Genomic DNA, 11,322 nt, shown 5'->3' with positions numbered 1-11,322 from the left:
GTATATTACCACGTGACCTGCTATCTCTTAAACTGGAGGGGGGGGATCCACTTGAATCCAACAAAACCAGTAATTTTTTTTTTCTATTATATATACATCATTTTCTATAAAATTAAGTGTAGACTTTATAATTAAAACAAAAAATGTTATTCATACTAAAAAAAAAAAACGCTTAGTCATGTCACGTGACGTGACGTCAACATCCACTAATGGCGAACAATTGTACCTATTTACTATGCCTCCCCACGGGACAGAGTTAGACACCAGGGTCGTTTTTTAACGTGGAGAAAAGGTACAAAAATAAAAATTGTCTCAGTCGTGGAGGATTTCTCCTCCACCGAAAGAGAACAAGAAATAGAAGTGCAGCATCTGAAGAACAGATACTACACTTTGATCTTGACCAAAAGGCCAAGAATGCGAACAATTGTAAATAACAACTTTTTTCACAAAACCAACACCGTCTTTCTTTTTTTTTCTCTCTCTTTCTCTCTCTCACCCACTTACTCTTCCCTCTCTCTCACCCTCTTTCTCTTGACGTCACACCACTGTTAAACTGTGGGGGGGGGAACACATTCCCAGGCATTATCTCCTATAGATGCACATTTTATTAGAAATTCAGCTTTCAAAATATTAGACGATAATAAAAATATAAAACCAACACCCTCTTTCTCTTTTCTCTCTCTCTCACCAACTTACTCTTCTCTCTCTCTCACCCTCTTTCTCTTGACCTCCTACTACTGTTAAACTGTGTGTGTGTGGGGGGGGGGGAAGAGGCAGCTTGAAAACCAACAAAAACAGTGCACAGTTTCCCAAGCATTTGGGGTGGGAAGGGGGGGAAGAAGCCGAGCGCACAGTTTCGTGTGAGAGAGAGAGAACAATTCTCAACCTATATACTCAACAAATTTTTTATCTACAGATTTGAAAGTTTGTATATAGGGTATTCAGACATGGAAATATATCTAGCATAATCTATCTATTATATCTATAAAAGTGAAAATGTGTGTGTGTGTGAGGTAGCCAGAGAGAGAGAGAGAGAGAGAGAGAGAGAGAGAGAGAGAGAGAGAAAACAATTCTCAACCTATATATTCAATACATTTTTTATCTACAGATTTGAAAATTTGTATATAGGGTATTCAGACATATGGAAATATATCTAGCATAATCTATCTATTATATCTATAAAAGTGAAAATGTGTGTGTGTGTGTGTGTGTGTGTGTGTGCGTAAGAGAGAGAGAGAACAATTCTCAACCTATATACTCAACGTATTTTTATCTACGGATTTTAAACTTTGTATATAGGGTATTCAGACATATAGAAATATATCTAGCATAATCTATACATTATATCTATAAAAGTGAGAATGTGAGTGTGTGAGAGAGAGAGAACAATTCTCAACCTATATATTCAACAAATTTTATACCTACAAATTTGAAAATTTGTATATTGGGTATTCAGACATATGGAAATATATCTAGCATAATCGATCTATTATATCTATAAAAGTCAGAATGTTTGCGTGTGGTTGTGTGTGTAAGGTTGCGAGAGAGAGAGAGAGAACAATTCTCAACCTATCTATTCAATAAATTTGTTATCTACAGATTTGACCATTTGTATATAGGGTATTCAGACATATGGAAATATATCCAGCATAATCTATCTATTATATCCATAAAAGTGAGAATGTGTGCGTGAGAGAGAGAGAGAGAGAGAGAGAGAGTAAGTACAATTCTCACCCTATATATTCAACAAATTTTTTATCTACCGATTAGAAAATTTGTATATAGGGTATTCAGACATATGGAAATATATCTAGCATAATCTATCTATTATATCTAGAAAAGTGAGAATGTGTGTGAAAGAGAGAGAGAGAAGAGAGAGAGAGAGAACAATTCTCAACCTATATATTCAACTAATTTTTATGTACAGATCTTAAAATTTGTATACAGGGTATTCAGACATATGGAAATATATCTAGCATAATCTATTATATCTATAAAAGGTAGAATGTGTGTGTGTGTGTGTGTGAGTGAGTGAGTGAGTGAGAGAGAGAGAGAGAGAGAGAGAACAATTCTCAACCTATATACTCAACAAATTTTGTATCTACAGATTTGATAATTTGTATATAGGGTATTCAGACATAAGGAAATATATCTAGCATAATCTATCTATTATATCTATAAAAGTGAGAATGTGTGTGAAAGAGAGAGAGAGAGAACAATTCTCAACCTATATATTCAACAAATTCTATCTTTACAGATTTGAAAATTTGTATATAGGGTATTCAGACATTTGGAAATATATCTAGCATAATCTATTATATCTATAAAAGTGAGAATGTGTGTGTGAGAGAGAGAGAAAGAACAATTCTCAACCTATATACTCAACAAATTTTTTATCTACAGATTTAAAAATTTGTATATAGGGTATTCAGACATATAGAAATATATCTAGCATAACCTATCTATTATATCTATAAAATGACCATGTGTGTGTGTGTGAGAGAGAGAGAGAGAGTCAGAGAGAGAGAGAGAACAATTTTCAGCTTGTGTGTGTGTGAGAAAGAGAGAGAGAGAAAGAGAGGAAGGAAAATTCTCACCCTATATATTCAACAAATTTTTTATCTACATATTAGAAAATTTGGATATAGGGTATTCAGACGTATGGAAATATATCTAGCATAATCTATCTATTATATCTATAAAAGTGAGAATGTGTGTGTGAGAGAGAGAGAAAGAGAGAGAGAGAGAACAATTCTCAACCTATATATTCAACTAATTTTTTATCTACAGATTTGAAAATGTGTATATTGGGTATTCAGACATATGTAAATATATCTGGCATAATCTATGTATTATATCTATAAAAGTGTGAATGTGAGTGATGGAAAGAGCAAAAAATTCTCAACCTATATAACCTATAAAAGTGAGAATATGTGTGTGAGAGAGAGAGAGAGAGAGAACAATTCTCAACCTATATATTCCACACATTTTTGGGCACAGATTTGGAAATTTGTATATAGGGTAGGCAGACATATAGAAATATATCTAGCATAATCTATCTATTATATCTATAAAAGTGAGAACTTGTGTATGTGTGTGTGTGTGTGAGAGAGAGAGAGAACAATTCTTAACCTACATACTCAACAAATTTTTTACCTACAGTTTAAAAAATTTGTATATAGGGTATTCAGACATATGGAAATATATCTAGCATAATCTATCTATTATAACTACAAAATTTAGAATGTGTGTGTGAGAGAGAGAGAGAGAACAATTCTAAACCTATATATTCAACAAATTTTTTATCTACAGATTTGAAACTTTGTATATAGGGTATTCAGACATATGGAAATATATCTAGCATAATCTATCTATTTTATCTATAAAAGTGAGAATGCGTGTGTGTGAGATAGCGAGAGAGAGAGAGAGAAAAAGAGAGAGATAAAAATTCTCAACCTATACATTCAACAAATTTTTTATCCACAGATTTGAACATTTGTATATAGGGTGTTCAGACATATAGAAATATATCTAGCATAATCTATCTATTATATGTATAAAAGTGAGAATGTGTGTGTGTGTGAGAGAGAGGACAATTGTCAACCTATGTATACAACAAATTTTTTATCTACAGATTTCAAAATTTGTATATTGGGCATTCAGACATATTTTAATATATCTGGCATAATCTGTCTATTATATCTATAAAAGTGAGAATGTGTGTGATAGAGAGAGAGAGAACAATTCTCAACCTATATACTCAACAAATTTTTTATCTACAGATTTGAAAATTTGTATATAGGGTATTCAGACATATGGAAATATATCTAGCATAATCTATTATATCTATAAAAGTGAGAATGTGTGTGTGTGTGTGAGAGAGAGAGAGAGAGAGAGAACAATTCTCAACCCATATACTCAACAAATTCTTTATCTACAGATTTTAAAATTTGTATATAGAGTATTCATACAAATAGAAATATATCTAGGATAATCTTTCTATTATATCTATAAAAGTGAGAATGTGTGTGTGTGTGAGCGAGAGAGAGAGAGAGAGAGAGAGAGAACAGTTCTCAACCTATACATTCAACAAATTTTTATATATAGGGTATTCAGAAATATCGAAATATATCTAGCATAATCTATTATATCATTAAAAGTTAGAATGTGTGTGTGTGAGAGATAGAGAGAACAATTCTCAACCTATGCACTCTACAAATTGTTTATCTACAAATTAGAAAATTTGTATATAGGGTATTCACACATATGGAAATATATCTAGCATAATCTATCTATTATATCTATAAAAGTTAGAATGTGTGTGTGAGGTAGCCAGAGAGAGAGAGAGAGAGAGAGTACGAACAATTTTCAACCTATATATTCAACAAATATTTGATCTACAGATTAGAAAATTTGTATATAGGGTATTCAGACATATGGAAATATATCTAGCATAATCTATCTATTATATCTCTAAAATTGAGAATGTGTGTGTGAGAGAGAGAGAACAATTTTCAACCTATATACTCAACAAATTTTTTTATCTACAGATTTGAAAATTTGTATATAGGGTATTCAGACATATGGAAATATATCTAGAGTAATCTATCTATTATATCTATAAAAGTGAGAATGCGTGTGTGTGTGAGAGAGAGCGACACAGAACAATTCTCAACCTATATATTCAACAAATTTTTTATGTACAGATCTGAAATATCACATTTGTATAGAAGTAGAAATCTTGATACCTACTCTGATACCTAATAAAAGAAAGGACACTCTTTAGGGCGGATTTTGATTATAACAAGTCACTAATTAGAAATTATAATAAACATTCTAATAATTTAAGAATTTTACCAAAATAAAATTGCATGGTAATCACCCAATTTCTGCCACAAAATTTTGATTGGCAGAACTCATAAACATAAAATATATATTTTCTAATTTCATCTTTTTTTTTTCTTTTTACATAATCTGGTTTGATGTTTTCCCAAATATTCAAATCACTATATTTTGCTGCTTAATATCAAATACAGCAACTGAGTTATTTTTATGCATCAAACAATTACATTTTCTCATTCATCCAAACTAATCACTGAACATCAATTTCATATTTTCTTCACTAAAATATTACTGTGCTTGATGTCATCAAGTGGAGCGGATCATTTTTTTTTCATTTGTTCACACATTTTTCCAATTTATATATATTTTAAAGATTCTTAGCCTATGTCATTGCATACCAATCTGTTTATTAAAAGTTAAGGTTCACTGTAAACACATATGTTACACCAAAATAAAAACGCTTCAGATAATGTCTTGATATTCAATTCAGTTTCTCACATGACATCTTATGAAGTTAGTAGAAATGTTACAGACTTTTGAATCTCAAACACTTTCAATACTGTGCACTGATATTTTCTTTTTTGCAATATAAGCACATTCATGATTTTTTTTACAAACGTTAAAAACTTTCACATTGTGTAGCAATATACTGAAACAATTATAAAAATATTTGTTTTTATTTTGAATGATGCAGGGCATCTGAAGAGAGATTTTTCTAACAAAATGAAAGTATAATTTTTAGCAATAGGTATCTAGGAAAAGGCCACTACATATGTTATAAGTTCCAAATTTCCACAACCTGGCAAATACTGGTACATGCTAGCAAATTTAGATTTGCAATTACAAAATATGATTCTAATTTTTTCCTTTGCTCTTTATTCTAACACTACACTAAGTTTACTGTGTTATTTCGCTACAGTTGATATTGTGTAGAACAATAAGAAAATCATAGTGAACAATGCATTCAACAAAATTTCACACACATTTCTAGATACCTATATCTAATAAGTTCAAAAGAAAGGACACACTTAGGGAGGTATTTTGGTGGTCAAGTCACTAAAAAGAGATTAGCTGGTTTCCCGGCATAGCCCAGGATATAATAAAGATTGACTGAAATACATGTTCTAGCTGGTTTCTAGGCGTTGCCAGGGATGTAATATAGACACATTATGTTGTATATTACCTGTTCTCTTCTCCCTAAGGTAAAACAATTTCATATACATGCTGTAAATTACCTATGCTAGGGATAAAACATGAACAATATCAGTCCTAGGGTAGATAAAACAAATAATACATAGAGATGAAAGATTCCTCTCCCCTAAGAATCAAACATATGTTCAATATCTGCTTTTGTTTTTTCATTGTTTATACGGTCCCGAGCAACGCCGGGTAGCCCTGCTAGTATATATATAAAAGCCAAACGTCTGTGTGTATGTATGTATGTTTGTTTGTAACGCTAAAACTTTTGAAAGACGGAACCAAACTTGACAAATTTGGTATCATATCGAAGCCCCATCACCCGGATGACAAATATCGAAATTTCACGTCAAACGGACCACTAGAAGTTGGTCAACTGATCAGTTATCTTCGAGGGGGGCCCCCAAAAAACCTGTCATTAACGCTAAAACTTGAGATGAAAGATTCCTCTCCCCTAAGAATAAAACATATGTTCAATATCTGCTTTTGTTTTTTCATTGTTTATACGGTCCCGAGCAAAGCCGGGTAGCCCTGCTAGTCTTCTATATATATAAATCCCAAATGTCTGTGAGTTTGTATGTTTGTATGTAACGCTAAAACTTTTGAAAGACACAACCAGACTTGATAAATTTGGTATCATATCGAAGCCCCGTGTCCCGGATGACAAATATCGAAATTTCACGTCAAACGGACGAGGAGAAAGGGGTAAACGTATCAGTTATCTCCAAGGGGGTCCCAAAAAAAACTGTCATTGTAATGCTTTTTATTACGTAATTCTTGAATGATCCAATGTAATTCATACGTAAAAAAAAAAAAAGCTTAGTCATGTCACGTGACGTGACGTCAACGTCCACTAATGGCGAACAATTGTTAATAAAAAAATCTTTCTCCGATACTTTTGCATTTTTCTCTTCGGCTCAGTTATATCTTTTTTTTTACTTTATGCCAATGTTTCCATCGTTATTACCTGGTTAAAAATATTATTTATACAAGAGTTTTAACGAAAAATGTCAGGAAAAAAAGTACGGGATTAAAAAAATTCACCTTTCAAAATATTAGACGATTATAAAAATATCGTAATATTTATGTAATGTAAAATAATTAGCCATTTTGTATATTACCACGTGACCTCATACCTCTTAAGCTGGAAGGGGGGGAGTAAAACCAACACCGTCTCTCTCTCTCACACTTACTCTCTCTCTCTCTCACTTTCTCTATCACCCTCTTTCTATTTTTCTATTCGTTTAAAAACGCTTAGTCATGTCACGTGACGTGACGTCACGGTTTGGTTACTATGGAAACACTTACTTTTTGTGCTGCTTCGAAAAGGAACAAAATTCAACATACACCGCTTCCTCTTCCCTCCCTCTCTCTCTCTCTCTCTCTCTCTCTCTCTCTCTCACACACACACACACACACACACACACTTTCTTCGGTGTGTTTTTGTTGTTACGTACGTATTTTTTTATATTTTTATCTCAGTAATTTTTATTATATTTAATAGCATTTTCTTTTTTTTTTTTTCATGGGAAATTATTTTTCTATTCGTTTTAAGAAAATGCTATTAAAAAATAAAAATGCGATAAATTCTGGCAACAGTTATTTATTTATGCTATTCGCAGCCGGCCGGAAGAAACGCGCATAGACATTTTGTAAACATTGTTTTTAAAAAATAAAAAATAATACTTCTATTATGTTTTAAACGACTGTAATAGTTTATTTTGGAAGTATAAAAAAAAGTCCATTAATTTGAACTTAAAGCCTGTTTGAATAAAACTTATATAAAAAAAAACCGTCACTTCCGGCAAATGGCTATGTAAACAACTGGTGGCATTTTTCGAATACATCGGTAAACACTGTATGTTTTTCGAGCTGAATAAATATGTTACAGTGATTAAAAACACAAAAAATATATCCAGTTGGATAGAAAAGTAACTTATCTTGCCTTTCCTAACATTTATTTGTTATATATTTGTCTTTTGACCGTCCACTAATGGCGAGTTTTTTTTTTTTTTTTAAATAAAACTAATTTTAAAATTTCGATGTTAGAAAAACAGTCCATCACATGTCAATATAAAAATTCTCTTTTTGTTTGATAAAAAGAATAAACAGTTAATAGATACAACAAAAAAGTCCATTAAGTTCAACAAACTAAACTCTTTTATTTATAATAAAACTCTTCGACAGTTTAAATGCTTTCAAAATCCTATGTAAGTATATCGTTTTTACTGTACACAGATTCGAAAAAGTTGTCATCAAACAAATATATGAATATGACAGAGTTGAATAAATATGTTACATTGATTAAAAACACTTCTTATTAGCATTTTCTTTTTATATGACAACGTTAATGTTCATGAATCTCTCTTTTAATCATTTTTATCGACTATCAGCCAAATAACCGGGGTCTAAAATTTGGGAAATTATTTTTCTATATTTTTCTATTCATTTAAAGTAGGCACCGCCAAAAATGGCCGCAAAATCAAGTTGTTGTTGTTTTTTAAAACGAAATTACGTTTATTAAAATCCATTATTTCTGAGTAACTTTTTTTTTCCAGAAAGATAAAACCCTGAATTTTATCATATAGAAAACAGAATAATGTAAAACTTTTTCTACTATTTTTAATTCAATTTTAAATGTTAAATTTTCCCAAAAAGTTAACAATTGACATTTTTTGTCTTGCACAAAAAACGTACTTAAATATTAAAAAAAAAGGGTTTTTGAAATAATTAATTAATTTATTTATTGTCTAACTAAGATTTAGGATGATTTTCTAAGAGAATATGCAAAAATATTATAATATAAGTACCTGAATTTCAAATAATTCCACTTATTCATATAGGTAACCAGATATTCGCGTTGACGTAGAGTTCAGATCGACTCTGTTTACGTTTTCGTCTGATAAAAAAGCAAACTATAGAAGACCAAACAGGCCAAAAAAAACTTATTTTTCAGTGACGAAAATTTCAATGTATTATTAATCTGAGGCTGGCCAGTACCAGATGGGTGACCATTTGTATGCGTTTGGTTTTTAATGTGTATGTGTGTGGGGGCCAGACTCCCCAAAATGGGGGGGGGGGGCAATTTAAAGCAGAATAAAAAAAAATTATTTCAGCGCGTTTGGTCCACCATAGTCAAAGGCGGCAAACGTTTTCAAACGGGATCGAAAAAAAAGATGCTATTTTTAACACAAAGGGCACAATATTTATCGAATTTTTTTTTTTGGTATCGATTATTCAAAGCATGCCCTGTTTAATAATGGTCATGCATTATTCGGCTCGCTAAAAAAAAATTGTTAATTTATTTATCAAAAATTTTAAAATAGCTTTTTTCGTATAAATATTAAAAATTTTTTTTTTTTGTTTTGCTTAACTTAAATTAATTATTTTACTTAACATATTCACCGAATTTCACACTTCAAAACTCAAAAGCGGGATAATTAAACACAATCGAAGTTCTGATATTCAGACGTCAAAATAAGGTATGCAAACAATTTTTTTTTTTTTTTTTTTTTTTTTTTTAATCTATAATTCTGTCCCTTACAACACTATGTTGATTTCAGTCTCAGATGATTATTTTAAGCATATTTGTTCCCACTTCAAAACAAGGGGGGGGTTTTGTAAGCAAAAAAAAAAATATATATAAATATCGTTTATGAAAAATAAGTACACTGTTATAAAGTTCATTCTTCTCCTAATAATCGCTGAAAATTTCGTATTGATCGGATAATTACCTGATTTTTGGTAGATTTTTAAAAAGACGGTCCGTCAAAAAGTACTGACCTGCCCCCCCAGTTTTGGCAGTGCCTAATTTAAAGAATATGCTATTAAAAAAAAAAAAGTCGATAAAAGTTAGACATAAACAGTAAAAAAATAGAAGATATTATTATTAAATAACAATAATTATTAAAAATAAATATTAACATTTACAATAATAAAATGAGTTAGTATTAAAAATAATTATTAAAATAAAAATGAGTTTATTATTAAAAATACATATTAATATTCAAATAAAATTGTTTTTATTATTAAAAATAAATATTAATATTTAAAGTAGAATAAAATGTGTTTATTATTATAAATAAATATTAATATTTAAAATAATGTGTTTATTATTAAAAATAAATATTAATATTTAAAATAATATAATGTGTTTATTATTACAAATAAATATTAATATTAAAATAAAATGTGTTTATTATTAAAAATAAATATTAAGGAAGCTCAACAGGTGGATGAAAAATAGTCAATGCAGGTCATACCACCTGACCAGCTAAAATCGCCTTTTTATATAAGGCAGACAGTCAGACTATTTGCCTTGAGGGCGGGCTAAGCCCTCCTACCCCCCCCCCCCCCACCCCAAAGCTGAGAGCTGGGGAAACTTCTCTCAGAAGGGGTATGGGAGGACAGGGAGACCTTCCCTCTTTCAACTAAGAGATAGATATCCTTTTGTATGGTTGATTGACCCCCCCCCCTGTCGGTTCTGCTTACTCCATTCCGAAAGAGATCAACCTTACACAAAAAAAAAAAAAATATGGGGACAGGGAAGCCTTCCCGGGCCCCCTTTCTGGGAGGAGAAGTTCCCCGGCTCCTACCTTTTTGGGAGTGCTCAGCCCGTCCTCCAGTCAACCACAATATTTGAAGAATAAAGATATTTTTGTTTTTAACTCTTCGACAGTTTAAATGCTTTCAAAATCCTATGTAAGTATATCGTTTTTACTGTACACAGATTCGAAAAAGTTGTCATCAAACAAATATATGAATATGACAGAGTTGAATAAATATGTTACATTGATTAAAAACACTTCTTATTAGCATTTTCTTTTTATATGACAACGTTAATGTTCATGAATCTCTCTTTTAATCATTTTTATCGACTATCAGCCAAATAACCGGGGTCTAAAATTTGGGAAATTATTTTTCTATATTTTTCTATTCATTTAAAGAATATGCTATTAAAAAAGAAAAAGTCGATAAAAGTTAGACATAAACAGTAAAAAAATAGAAGATATTATTATTAAATAACAATAATTATTAAAAATAAATATTAACATTTACAATAATAAAATGAGTTAGTATTAAAAATAATTATTAAAATAAAAATGAGTTTATTATTAAAAATACATATTAATATTCAAATAAAATTGTTTTTATTATTAAAAATAAATATTAATATTTAAAGTAGAATAAAATGTGTTTATTATTATAAATAAATATTAATATTTAAAATAATATGTGTTTATTATTAAAAATAAATATTAATATTTAAAATAATATAATGTG

General features: G+C 30.3%; 1 pseudogene; it reads right to left on the bottom strand.

Moving 5' to 3' along the window:
- Positions 1-287: 287 nt before the first annotated feature.
- Positions 288-421, bottom strand: LOC145278526 (U2 spliceosomal RNA; annotated as a pseudogene).
- Positions 422-11,322: the final 10,901 nt, after the last annotated feature.

The sequence above is a fragment of the Euprymna scolopes genome, chromosome 6, assembly GCF_053919585.1.
Source record: "Euprymna scolopes isolate OS-2025 chromosome 6, ASM5391958v1, whole genome shotgun sequence".
Classification (NCBI taxonomy): domain Eukaryota; kingdom Metazoa; phylum Mollusca; class Cephalopoda; order Sepiida; family Sepiolidae; genus Euprymna; species Euprymna scolopes.
Note: the sequence above shows the minus strand (reverse complement) of the source record. Positions and strands in the feature narration are given on the sequence as shown.